Below are 14634 nucleotides of genomic sequence, written 5' to 3'. Positions count from 1 at the left end.
CAATACACAGGGCAATACTCGGCATCCGAGTTAAGCCCTATTTATTTAAAAAAAATAGTGAACGGTCATTCTCGGAGCAGCGAAACGCTTCGCCGCCACCAAAACACGCTGATTGGATCGCAGCATATGCTGGGCCGTCTTCTGCTGGGAATAAAGGCTTCCAGTTTTAATATCCCTCAAATCAAAAGGCTTACTTGAATGTAATACTTATGCTAAATAACATAATTATCCAACTCCATGAGCTCAACATAGCTCATTGCAAATTGATCGTTCTGATTATTATATAGGGGAGAATGGGGTCAACTTGGACACGGGTCATATTGCACAAAGACCCTAAGTGCTACATGTTATGGAAATTTTAATTTTTTATTTTTGTATAGACTACAATTTTTAACGTTCTAGAAAAAATATTGATTAAAATCGAATCATTATTATTCTTATTATCGCAGAATTTAAAAAATGGCCCTGTTTGATGTAATATTCTTCCCTATTACTGTAAGCATTTTAAAAGTGAAAAACACTACAAATGAATAAAATAATTGTACGTGAAATAGCCAATTCATTTCTTTCATGATTTAATTATAATTAAATTAAATTTTGATGCCTTTCCAGTGTTAAGTTATTAACGAAATACTAAATTGCACCGGGTTGGGTCATTTTGGACACCCAGTTTTGGGGTCATATCGGACAACTTCGATATTGTAGTGGGAGGAGCTTGTGGAGAATAAACTATAGATTACCTGAGTTAGGTTCAATTGTGATGAAAGGAATTTCTCCAAAAACTGTGCACTTGTGGAACGAAAAATGTGGGAACAGCATCGCCCATTTTGTTCAACGAAACATTCTGCTAAAAATAAGATATCGATTACAAATGGATACTCGATACTCTGTTAAGCTCTCCCATTTTACTCTACCCGCCTACAAATTGTCCATTTCAGCCCCCTATTTCGTAAAAATGACATAACTCTCTATTTTTCATTTCTATTGCAAATATTTCAATATGAATGAATAAAATATTGAATAAGCAGTCTACCGATATTTTTTTAAATTTATTTAATGTCTCCTTATGAGGAAAACTGGTAATGTCCAATCTCACACCGCCCCTGTCCAGTTTCACCCCGCCGTTTGAATAAAAACGGAAAAAACGACTTCATTAAAATCCTTATAACTCGTTTGTTTTAAGACTTAAAAATTACAAAAAGGGGAGTTACCAAAGAAGGTGCTGCACCATTAACTAAAAAAAATATTAGAAAAAGAACATAGAAATCGAAATAAAGAGGAAAGAAATTTCTTGTCCAGTTTTACCCCGTTCTCCCCTATCTTATGCATATATAACTATATGCTGTGTAGTTTAGTCGCATATGTAAATCATGCATAATAAATACAATTGATGATCGAAGTAATTGCTAGCGATAGTTCTTTTCTCAAAACTTTATCATTCATTCCTTGTTTAAAATAAGAAGGACGTCTTCGACAAGCAATCAACAGGAAAATATTGTTTACATTATAAGTGGAGGCTCCGTCGTCGACATCGCTGAAATGACTCAGAATGGTTTGGTCTGAATTGAATGTATTTCGAATCACATAGACGAAATTAGGCACAAAGGCAGAGCAAAGACTTTTAGGTCTATTGTGTAGCCCGGACTCAAGACGACTGACTCGTAGGGGGAGACATTGGCATCGATGCCATACTTGATGGATGAGGTTGAAAACATACGGACAAAGACAAAAAGATACAGATAACGGGGGGGGGGAATCTCCGTTCAAACGGGTAAATAATAGAATATCAAATACAGAAAGCAGATTGGGGACTTCTAGTCGCAAAACGGCGCGGAGGCTTCCGCACTCGCGTCGATCGACGTGGTGGGGGTGGAAAAGGCGGGTCCGTTCCAGTGGGGGTTGGGATAACGTCTGACGCTGGAATCGATGGAAAAGTGACCGGAAGATGCGATGGCAGGGCCGGAGGCCTGGCCTCTTGGGTGTGGTCGGTGCGAAGGAAACTTCGATTCCTCCATAGTACCCGTCCGCTCGGTTTCTTGATCCGGTAATCCTGGCGATCTCCGATGCCGACGCCGATTCTGATCTGGTCCCATAAGCCCATGTCCGTGTCCTGGACACGAACGGGTGTGCCAATGCGGAGGGGTGGAAACGAACGAGCGCGTTCATTACAGCGTTGGGCTGCGCGATCCGTTGCTACGGCTGCTCGTTGGTTCCAATATGCCATGGATTGTTGCCATTCAGCCGAGAAGGAACGATGATGGGCAGGCACCAGGGAGCGGATGGGGTGTTCGAACACAATTTGGGTCGGTGATGCGCCGTGATGTCTCAGAGTGTTGCGCCACTTCACCAGTGCCTGGAGAAACACCTCGTTGTCCAAATCACCGTTAGGGACCGCCCAGATGACCAATTTCTTCATGGATTTGACTGCAGATTCAGCGAGGCCGTTGCTCTGTGGGTAGTGCGGAGTTGAAGGTACGAATGACACGCCCCAGCGCTATAAAAAAGAGCGAAACTCGCGGGAATCAAATTGGGTTCCCTAGGGTGTTCCGTTTTACAGAAGTTTTCGAATTTTGATGACGCTCTTCTATTTTGGGGTGTTCATAGCAATAAAAAAAATTGTTAAAAAAAATGGCGACGATCAAATAAAAATTAGACCCCTCAGCGGGAAAAAAACGTGAAAAAGCGTGAAAAAACGCATTTTAAATTCTATATCTCATTATACCGATACAATTTTTATAGTGCTCATCAATATTATTAATTAACACTATATTTTCTACTCATATAAAAAATTTGATGAAGATTAAGCTACATTTAGACATCTCAGAAGTTATTTTTGTGAACTGCGCAACCAGCAACCCTGGTTATGTATATTTCTTCCTATCTGACAGTTTAATACGGCATTACTAGTTTTGCTTTTACTGTGTTTTACTCTTGTGCGAATTAATTGAACTGTGTGGCGTGAAACTAATATAACTGCAAAAATGGTGAAAACAGTTCGTGTAAATAGAAATAAAGAAGACTGACTACTTGGTAAAGCGTAAAAGAAGATGTTATGTTCTTAATAGGACAAAGAGAGTATCCACAGCGTGGTCGTATGGCCAATGTTGACCGAAACAAAGCTCAAAGAGCAAATATTCAATCACTGAGAAGTTCACGAAACTGGCTACTTGGTAAAGCGTGTGATAACAGTTTTGGGTTGTTTCATTTGATGCGGGCAACGAAGGTGTATTTGTTCGTGAACTTCTCAGTGATTGAATATTTGCTCTTTGAGCTTTGTTTCGGTCAACATTGGCCATACGACCACGCTGTGGATACTCTCTTTGTCCTATTAAGAACATAACATCTTCTTTTACGCTTTACCAAGTAGTCAGTCTTCTTTATTTCTATTTACACGAACTGTTTTCACCATTTTTGCAGTTATATTAGTTTCACGCCACACAGTTCAATTAATTCGCACAAGAGTAAAACACAGTAAAAGCAAAACTAGTAATGCCGTATTAAACTGTCAGATAGGAAGAAATATACATAACCAGGGTTGCTGGTTGCGCAGTTCACAAAAATAACTTCTGAGATGTCTAAATGTAGCTTAATCTTCATCAAATTTTTTATATGAGTAGAAAATATAGTGTTAATTAATATTATTGATGAGCACTATAAAAATTGTATCGGTATAATGAGATATAGAATTTAAAATGCGTTTTTTCACGCTTTTTCACGTTTTTTTCCCGCTGAGGGGTCTAATTTTTATTTGATCGTCGCCATTTTTTTTAACCATTTTTTTTATTGCTATGAACACCCCAAAATAGAAGAGCGTCATCAAAATTCGAAAATTTCTGTAAAACGGAACACCCTAGGGTTCCCCCATCAGAGCGGAATTTTACCGGAATACCGAGGTTAACAAATTCACGGGCAATCGTTTTAATGAGATCATGCTTCGTCGGGTCCTTTCGCCATACTGTCACCGTGGTCCATCCCGAGAGACGGTTGGCGTACGCCAGGAAATGATGGCCGCCGTGGCTGAATAAATCAGCGGATACCTCCTCGAAAATGCGGGACGGTGGCGGATCCGATTTCATAGGTTCCTGTGGTAGACTGGCCACCGCTCGTTGGCACGGAATACAAGATTTGCAGTCGGACTGAATGTCGTTATTGATGTCTGGCCAGTAAACCGTCTGGCGAGCCCGGCGCTTAGTACCGTTGATTCCCTGGGGGGCTGCGTGGAGTTTTTTGGCGTACATCTTTCCTCGCGGCCATCGGGATGACAAGGCGATGATCAAAAAGAATGAAGCAGTCGTCTACAACTAAATTGTCCTGGATCTTCAAAAATTGTCGGGTGAACGGGTCCAGGCTCCGGCTGTCGGTGGGGAATCCGTCGTCGACCAGCGATAGTAAGCGTAGATAATCAGCGTCGAGGGAGGAAATTCTGTGCAATTCCTCCAGTTCAGAGTCCGGTGATGCCGTTGGGTTCGCTAAATCGTCCCCTTTCAGATCAGTGGCACAAATACGAATAATTTTCTGGATGTGATGGTGGGTGCACAAATCGTCCGCAATGTCACCTTGAGTTGGGATGGAAACTGGGGCGTGAGAAAGAGCGTCTGGGATGGCGTGCTCCCTTCCTTTCTTCCATACCGCCTCAAAATTAAAATGGTAGATTCCCTCTTTCATACGTTGGAGACGAGGATTTTCGACGGCGTCTAGAGTAAACTTATTGAGAAAAGGAACCAGATTTTGATGATTGACAACTACCGTGAAGTTTTGGAGAAATAAACGGCATGCTTTGAGCGCCCATTCAACGCCTCTCATCTCCAGTTCTACCATCGCGTATCGCGATTCCGCATCCGATACGAAATGGGATCCGCATTGCACCAACCGCCATCCCTCCGGGTGATTTTGAAGGAGCACATATCCAAGGCCATTTCGGCGTGAAGCGTCAGTGTGAAGTGCCGTTTCCAAATTTGGGTCAAATTGCTTCAAAATAGGAGACGAAGTGAGAGCTTCTTTCACATGGTTGAAAGCCGAGTCGTGGTCGGACGTCAAAACGAACTCATGTGATGGGCTCAACAACTGCCGAAGAGGCGTCGCCGGTTTGCTGTTAATTGAAGAAAAATTTGATAGTTGCTCCACCATCCCCATGAAACGTCTCAGCTCCGTGACATTAGTGGGCGCTGGGAATTGAGAGATGGCATCCAACTTTGCCGGATCCGCTGAGATTCCGTTTTCGCCAACGATTTAACCGGCCCACCGGACTTTGGCCGCTGCAAAAACAAATTTATCAAGACCGAGGGTGATGTTAGCTTCACGGCATCGCTGCAGTAAACGGCGGGTCCCCTCTACATGGCAAGCAAAGTCATCGTCGAACTGCAGAACGTCGTCCACTACTTTCACCGTATTCGGTAAATCACCAAACGCCTCGTCGCCCCGCCTACAATATTCGTCGCCCGTAGCACTCAAGACCATAGTACCGCGTAAAAACATATATTGGCCTTGAAATTGAAGAAAAAACACTTGCAATTTAAGAAAGGGATGTAAAAGGACGATGTATTTCGAGCTTTCAAGACTCTGCAAGTGGCTGAGAAATAATATGAGACGATGGATGCAAAGTTCAAATGAATTCAATTGGCAGCTTTGCAATGGTGGCTTATAAATTATGGGAAGGGATCTTGGACTTTGAACATGGACTCAACGTGCTGTAGCGCTCACGATTTGGGAATAAATTATTGAAAACTTTCAAAGTAGTAAACAAAGAATTTAAGACATTGTTTATACGTCAAAAGCCACTTGAAGAGCGTAATTTTTCCAGACGTGGTATATACTTTTCAAACCAAAGCAGAGATAGGACAGCTGATTGGTATATGAACAGGATAACGCCGACAAAATGACCGGATTGACAAAACAAACAAGCTGTTACTGACGAAGCGATTGACGGGTTAACGAGTATACTGAGTATAAACTTCTATTCAAACTGATTATCTCCCATAAGAGTCGGAGAGAATAAGAGTCGAATCCCATAATACGGCCCACATGTCGCCAACAAAGGCGCGGCCATTTGCGTTGACCCAACCGAGCACCACGTTCGTTTGAGGCTGAAATAATCAAGAAGACAAACAAGACAACAAACAACGTGAAAGTAGTTCGTCGTCGGAGGGGAACAAGCAGAACATTTCGTAAATGATGAAAACAATACCATAGAAGTGGTCTCAGAGAAACCGATGGCCACCCAGCGGTTGGTGTGATTGGCCGTAATGGTGAAATAAATATGGTCGCTCAATTCCAGATACTCCCATTTGGCGTAGTAGTTGCAGTCCATTTCGAATGGATCACACGACACAGGGTACTTCCATTTAGGACGATGGACGTACTTTCCGTGCTCTTGACCTCTCGCCCAAATCACTTGCATGGGCTCAGAGCCGATAATGTGATCCACTTCGTCGCTGGAATTCAACTTGCAACGGAAGAAGATGATCGTCTGGCCGTCGCGTTCGAAACCCAAAGCGGCCGCCAAGTCCTGTCGCCCACCGTAGAAACTGTCCAACTGCGACGTTGATCAAAATTGATTGGAGAAAACAGATGAAACTCTGCTGCTTCTCTGTAACGGAACGGTCGAAAAGAAATCGCTCTCTCACCTGTCGGTTCGGTCTCTGGGTTGGTTCAGGCTCTGCGGCTGGCTCTGGCTAAGGAGGTGATTCGGGTTGGGGTTCAGGATCAGGAGCTGTCACTTCAAGTTCGGGAGCAGTTACTTCAGTTATGGGTTTGGGTTCCATAGGTTTGGCTTTTGATTCATTCACAATTTCAATGGGGGACGGCTCAGGAGTCGGTTCTGGTGACGTTTCGGTTCCCACGAAAGCACTAGTGACGGTTCCGGCTCTGGTTCCGGTTCAGTCGGTTTCATTGTTGTTGTTGTCGTTTACATTTATGTTCTGTCTACAATTTTGGGCCAATTATACGCTCTTACCGAAATTTTTTTTGTAAATTTACAGTGCAGGAGGACGGTGGATTTTTTTACCCTTTACCACAAAAACAAAGTGGTTTCAAGACAATAACAAATGGCGTAATAGAAAAGATACACGTCAATGCTGAAAAACATGGCTTGAATTGTATGAATCCTGGTCATCAAGGATCTGTCAACAACCTCAAAACGGATGCTCTCGACTGTGACAACTGTGAACGCTCAGGACCACCTATAAAACATCGTAGAAAGCAATGGGGTCTACACCTGAGCCCTATAATTTCAACCCGACCGATATTCATTGTGGTTCTCGGATCACGTTCCTCAATCGGTCAAGAAATTAACCAGGAAGTATATGACGACATGAGGATGTGCGTCGTTACAAATCAAAGGTAAATTAATTATCTGTATATGGCACCGTGTTTGAAAAATACAATTGTAGAAAATGTACGAAATGGCGTAGGGCAACTTTAGAAAAGCAAGCGGAGTTGCATACAATGGGTTAGATTTACCTTTGGATTTGGATAGATTCAGGAAGAAATCTCCTCATGTAAAAATGTGTATCCACTACAGCATTCAAGTTCCGCCGTTTAATAATTACTCCCCAAAGTCAATTTCATAATCTTTCTCTCTCTGATAGGCATCTGCTGCTTTGATACAAACCAAGCACAGAGAATACATGCATTACCAACATGCAAGTGACGTATATAAATATCTTCCGCTACTTAACATTGTTATTTCTTAGCCACGTCCTCTGTCAGTGCAAATGGCGTATTGCCAACTTTTTCCCTTTCCCCGGTTGAGAGCTATATCAGAGGAGGAAATAATAATAATAACGAGAAAGGAGAAAGAAAAGTGGAGCTTGAGGGATCACCGGGCAAAGTCAAATGGACAAGGATCGCAAATAATCCTATTAATTACACTGCCAGACCATAGCAACCCCCTCTGGTCAAAAAGTGTCGGAGACCAAAAGTATTAAAAAAGTTCATGTTTTCTCTAATTTTTTTGCTTGCACAAACATACCAAAACGGAAAACCAAAATACGTGTACGTGTGTTTTTCGGTCATTTGGGCGAATTCTAAAACAACATCGGGTCGACAAATATTGATCGCAGTTGAAGCCCGGAAGGGAAATGTGTTGATTCATAACACACACAAACACGGTCGTCATTTCCGTTAGTAGTATGGGACGTGCCGCGGATTCTCTGGGGCGTCCAACGTGAGCGTCGAACTTTTAGCCGTAGGATAAACTTTCGTTTTACTGTAATCAACTTGACTAATGGACGACGGCTTTAAATATAATCTCGCAGAGGAAATTTATGACGAAGGGGTCGTGTGTGGGTGTCTACTTTCCTATTAATTTGCAGATCTAGAGAAATCAAAGCTGATTATTTTCTATAAATCTGTGTTCTAGGATCTTTGTTTAACACAGTTTGTCATTCCATTTATCCGAAATGTTATCTACGATACTACACATTGGGTGGGACGAAAATGGAAAGACATAATCGCGAGTGAAAGAATATTTATGATGCGGACGACGGCCTCCCCAAGATGACGGTAGTAAACGAACCAGCGTCCCCGACCTCGAAGGGTCTAATCCCATCGATGAGATCTACGATGAAGATCTCACCGAAAAATAGCTGAAAGCTGAAATGAGAATGTAACGTATTGTAACCCACTAACCCTTCCGTCTTCTCCCCCACAGCTCTGTTTCCCCTCAGTCGCTATTAAGTTGCCCCACAGTGAAGGTCTCACCTATCGCTCAACTCAGTTCAATACATTGGCGTGTATTCAACAACCCGCTTGTTTCTCACTTCATTACAGAAAAGACGCGACAGTGCGCAGGCAGCTTGGTTACCGAGACCACCTGCCAAAGATCAAAAGGGTATCAATCAAAACCAGCACGAAGTGAAAGAAGACAGAGAGAACATTAATTCTGGACTTGGCTTGGAACAAGATCGCTATAAAAAAATAATTCCATAAGGTTCAGCACGTCCATGTTGGATCTACCTGGAAGTGAATTCCTTATTTTCTCAGAAATGGTAAAATTTTAATTACAAATGGTTTAACTAGATAAATTATTATGAAATTTAGGGCGACTGAAATTGTTCTGGGTGGAAAACTTATTGCGTTTTCCCGGAAAAAATATTAAAAATTGTCCAGAGAACTGGCTTGCAAAAATGCTCTTTTCAATCTGCTAAGGTTTTAGTACCGAATTGTCATCAATAAGGAACCCTACGTTTCTTTCGAGGAATTTGTTATAAAACAAATCAGCAACTGCATCGTTAACGACAACTCAAAAAAGTAATCTACTAATGCTATTTTAGTTTTATATTATATAGTTGTCTGATTTCGGAAATTTTCAAAAAGGCCAAATACAAGATAAAACATTGTAGAATTTGAATCATATAAAAAGAATTGTATGATTCGGATAAAATTCGTACGGATAACGCTAATTCACTCAATTTGGACTCCACTAAAATCGGCAAGGGAACAGATGTTCGCGTGCACGTTAAGCAAATGCACTGTCTCCCAAAACTTATGGATCTGTTCTGGCTGATGTATTGAGTGATCGAAGAAAAGAACGACCATGCCATTTTTAAAGAAGCCTCCCTGTTAAACCCAAACGAGAGTTAAGTTCTGTAAGCTAATAAACTGCATGAATTCAATTGATGACTGTTGAGAATTTGGAAAGTGATTAAGGCACTAATTTCAACATGTTTTTATTTTGTGTTTCTGTATATTAAATTGTTCAAAAAAAGATAAGACTAGATAAGATAAGGCAAAATGCGAATGCAATTAAACTAGCCGATATTCTCATAAAAGATAATTATTTTATATTTTATTTAAAGTGACAAGAAATCCTATCGTGGACTTGACATAGAAGTTGCTAGATTGAACCTGGAGGTGCCGTTGTGGCGGCAGGTCCCTCTGTGATATTTCCCCTTTCATACCCCCTCCTTTAGTTGCCAATTTTTCCAAATACCGAGATTTTAAATGTTAGAGGCAGGGGAAGAAAAAAGCATGGTGTAAAAGTATGGTGAGGGGACTTATGGTTGGAAAAGGCTATCTCGGCTAAAGCCAGTGGTCGCACCTGATCAGTGCTGCCTGGTGGACAATTCGGAGAATTGAACCAATGACACGCCAAAGAATTGAACCAAGAAAGTGCGACCAGCCCTGCAATTGGCTTGCCTTTGGCACTAAGCTCCTCTTTCTGTCTGGAAACAGACAGGCTATCTCTACGACCTTCTTTTAAATCTCGGTATTTGAAAATTGGCAACTATGGGAGGAGGTAACAAAGGGGAATTATCATAGAAATGAAAAATTTTGATCTTTTAATCAAAATTAAAGGGACTTTTCATATGTCATGGTGGTCAAAACTATGCATGGAGTTACAGATCTAACGATGGTCTTTTTTTAAGCCATCATGAACCCACCTAGCCTTATTTTCGTCCCGTACAAGAGAGCCAAAGTAATCATTTACTTCTGGCTCTATCTACTGTGCGGAAAATTTTCATTCCAATTTAAAAGAGCCCTTCCCGTAAACAAAAAATCCAAAAAACATTTATGTTATAAAACTTAGATATAAGAACCTCCAGTCCGAAAATCGTTTTCGTCGGACGAAAACTATATTTTTTGCGATTTAAAAAATAATCTTTTTCCCATAAGCTTCTCTTAGTCGCTCTCAGCTGTGCGGAAACTTTAGGTAGTTACCTTATGTCTGGATGTTCTTCACATATTTTGGCCAGTTTTGACTCTTTATCGTCTTTTGCTTTTTTAGGGAGGGTTGGTGTGAGGAGTGACCCCCTCCTTACGACCGTGACGTCGTATTTGAACGTCCCCAAAGTTAAAAAAAAAATCATTAAATTGGGCTTTTTGGAAAAAAATTGCATTCGGATTTTTTGCAGGATAACTTCATACCCTTGACAAGCCCTTAGTCCGTCCCTAAACCAAACCCAGACCGATAATCCCCTTGTCGCATCACGAAGGGATAGAGCGACGCTGTCCCCATTTGGGGGGTATCCGTAATCAAGTTTTCTGACTTTTTGATAACAACTAATGTTGTTTATTTTATAAATAGGAACGTATGATGAAGCAAGAACAAATCTCCCCCGTGTTGAGTCTGCATGGCCTTCCCATTCTGAATGATAGCAACACAAGAACAGGACAATCCGAAAAGAAGAAAAAAAAGTTAAGCTTGCTGGTTGAAACTACAACTGACATGGAAAGTGATGAGGAAGAGACAGTTGACACGTAGATAGTTATTAGCATCAAAGATGCCAAATAAAACCTATCCAAAAAGGTCTTTCAAAGGTGGAACTTCACTTCCTTTACCTCCAACAGGTCTCTTGGTTGCTAAGCGATCTACCAATTTGTCTTCAAAAGCTACACAAGGTAATTGATAATTAACTGGTATCGAGGCATAAAATTACATCTTTCTGAACTGTTATTGGATTTTATGAACTAATTTTGATAAAGAAAGTTGCTCTTATGATGCATAATTCCCGTCTAGTAATCTGATGGATATTTCAAGTGAGCCAATTAAAAATATCAATATTATTTACGAATAGTTTACATTTCTGCGTTACTTAGGCAACACAATTGGTTGGTTACGTACTGAAGCTTCGTCGTCTACTGTAGATTTCTGTAGTCAACAAGTATTTTAGCCAGATAATATTAAGACTTCATATTCCATGAAATTAATTGTAACATGATGGTGCGTTAATTATTAGGAAACACAATCTTTTGCTTTGGTACAGAAGCATCAGCGTCTAATATGGATTTATCTACTAAGAAAATGATTCAGCCAGGTACTGATAAGACTGAATCAGCGCATATTAAATTAATTTTAACATGTTCTTGCGTCACTTAGGCACTTTTTCATCAGAGTGGTCATGAAGATTCCTATGGAATACAACAAACGGGTAATTGCAGCCAAACGCGCTTTTTCAATGACTACTTAATAACTGCTTTACATATTTGCTGTGTTGTTTTGCACGATTTCAGAAACTTGCCATCCAGTTTCACATTATAACACTGGGCATTATAACTGAGGAATGCAGTCACCATATTGGCATTACGATTCTCACCTAATGAACAAATCCAAATCAATCACCAGCAGTATCACCTGTTCCTGAATTAGCAAACCATCCAGCTGGCCACATGTCAAGTAATAGGCCAATGCATTCACAACTGCAGCTATGAAATTTACTTAAAATGTATCCATTGCAAGCGTTTAATCTTTAATTACAAAATTTTTTATTTTAGATTCCGAAGGAAATCCTCTGCCGATTTATCTTACACCGGCTTAATCACCAATCCCGCAGCCAATGAAACCTAACGAAGAAAAATACATAACTGCCTTAGCGAAAATAAATGAAAAGTTGGACGTGCTGCAAAAATCAATGAAACCTGTAAGTGACGACGACGGCGGTCGAAATACATGCTTCTCTTCTTCTCAAATAGTATTGTAGAATTGGAAGCCTACGAAATATTGCTGAAAAATGATGATAGGAAACTGGTAGAATCAGATAAATATTATTTACATTTGAGTATGCAAAATCTTGTCATATACATTTTGTCTTGACGAAAAATTCGCCTTTTGGGAAAGAGTAACACGGAAAATTCTGAAGCAGACTCGAGCATGGAGAGCTGTTTTTGCTGATTCCCTCTCAAAGGATTTTTGGATTTGGATTTGGAAGTTTTTAGGTGCATCGGCTGTGATCTTGTTGTCACAGTCACTGGCCTTCTAGTGAAGGCCTCACGCAACGGCTATTTCTGTTCCTGGTATTGTTTTCTTTTGGGAAGGGGGGGGGGGGTTATTGCCACACCATCTGGCGTCCGTCGTTTGCTGTGCTTGGCCTCTATCGGTATTTGGATTATTGGTGCTTTTGGATTTTCAGCTTCAATGGCATCGTCTCGTGGTTCTGTCAGATTGCGTTCTCTCGGTTCCTCCGTTCTTGTGTCTTGTGGTTCGAATTGGATATGTTTCTTCTGTTGTTGTGGTGTTTGCTGGTATCGGTAGGTATTCGCCTTGGGCGTGCTGTGTTTTGTTTACATTTTAACTGGCTGTTTCTAAAAAACTTTCTTTTTTTTGCAGGTGGTTTTGGAATAAAAATTGGTTTGGTCTGGTTCGGACTTCCAAGTCCTTTGAATTTGGTCCTATTTCGCTTTAGAGCGTCGTCTTGTTGGGTTATACGACTATTCTTTTGTTGAGTACAGCTATCTGTTGAATTTTGTTGCCTGGTGCTCTTGTGTTGATTTTTGTTCCGACTACTTAGGTTCTGCTGCGCTTGAAAGGTTGGCCGGTTGCATAAGCCCAACCTTCTCTTGGGGTATACTTATTCCTCGGCTTTCTCCAACTCTTTCTGTTGCTGGTCACTGGCCTTGCTGCTAGTTGGTTTTGTCTTGCCTAGCTGATGAAAACGGGTTGATTGTTGGCCTAATTCTCTTGGATGATCCCACCTGGCTAGTGTTTTCTGCCACCACTCCTTCCAACACTTCTTCGGATCTGCAGATTGGTGGTACGTATGCTCCTCTTGCTAGATAATGTCTACTAGGTGGGATGTGTTTAGAAATTTTGCCAGGGTGTCCCTGATTTTGAACTGCGTCTTAGCTGCCAGTGCTCTGTTGAGCCCGAGTATTTTATTTACGTCCATGGTCACGTTGAAGTTGGCTAGCAGCAGGCGGATCTCTTGGCGCTGGTTTTCAGTTGCCGGGCAGTCTATTAGGATGTGTTTGACGTTTTCTATTGCCTCGCATCCCTTCCTACAGCTGGGGTCTGCCTTCTTGTCTATTCTGTGGTTGAAAGAGTTTAGGTGGTTGTGCCCTGACCTTAGTCTATGTAGACAGATCGTAGTTGCTCTGTCCTTGTGATGAAACCAGTCAGTTCGCCCTGTTTTGGTCATTACTTGGATGCAGGTTTTTTGGCATTTCTTGAGATTGCCCAGGAGATTCTCTTTCCAGTCAGCTCTAAGTAGTCCTATTTTTTCTGATGGGGAGAGGGGGTAGTCCGCTTTCGTTCCTGATGGGTTGGTGCATTCGTATTGTGCCAGTCTGTCCGCTTCTTCATTTCCTTCAATGCCTACGTGGCTTGGAATCCAAGTTAGTGATGTCCGGGTGCCGCTGGAGCTGAGACTGGCTATGGTTTCTCTGATGTGGTGCACTATCTCGTTGTTAGCAGGGTTGGTGGAGGCGATGGTTTTGATTACCGAGCTTGAGTCGCAGAATATCATCACTTCCGGCGGGTATTCATTCAATTTGTAGGTGAGGTCCAGGGTTAAGTCGACAGCTAGTAATTCTGCCGAGAATATGCTTGCTTGGTTGCTGAGGGACCAGGATTGTGATAGGTTCCTATCAGGGATGCGTTATGAGGAAGATAATCTAGCATCTCTTCCACTCACTACTTTTGAACAACTTGAACAATAGGGAATGAACGGTAAAATTATTTTCCCTGGAAAATGATTCCATCATGCCAAACTCTTCGAGTTGGAAAAGATTGTGAATCATGTTTCTATAGGGAAAATGTACGGTTTAGCCGTAAATTAATTTTAAAGTTGGTTTAAAGCCCGCCTCTCTAAAAACGGTATCCCGGCCATTTTTAGGGTGCGGAGCATAACTGGGTATTTTGTGATTTTCCGGTTGTAGGCAGTAACAGCAAATGCATTTGCGTATTTTGGTTTTTGGGGC

At 41.5% G+C, this 14634-nt stretch overlaps 1 long non-coding RNA gene across 1 annotated transcript; it reads left to right on the top strand.

Annotated features, from left to right (window-relative positions):
• Positions 1-12836: 12836 nt before the first annotated feature.
• Positions 12837-14311, top strand: LOC124327542. The gene is made up of 3 exons (XR_006916168.1): positions 12837-12985; positions 13046-13161; positions 13227-14311. It is a non-coding gene; the product is annotated as an uncharacterized LOC124327542 (long non-coding RNA).
• Positions 14312-14634: the final 323 nt, after the last annotated feature.

The sequence above is a fragment of the Daphnia pulicaria genome, chromosome 2, assembly GCF_021234035.1.
Source record: "Daphnia pulicaria isolate SC F1-1A chromosome 2, SC_F0-13Bv2, whole genome shotgun sequence".
In the NCBI taxonomy this organism is placed as follows: Eukaryota; Metazoa; Arthropoda; class Branchiopoda; order Diplostraca; family Daphniidae; genus Daphnia; species Daphnia pulicaria.
Note: the sequence above shows the minus strand (reverse complement) of the source record. Positions and strands in the feature narration are given on the sequence as shown.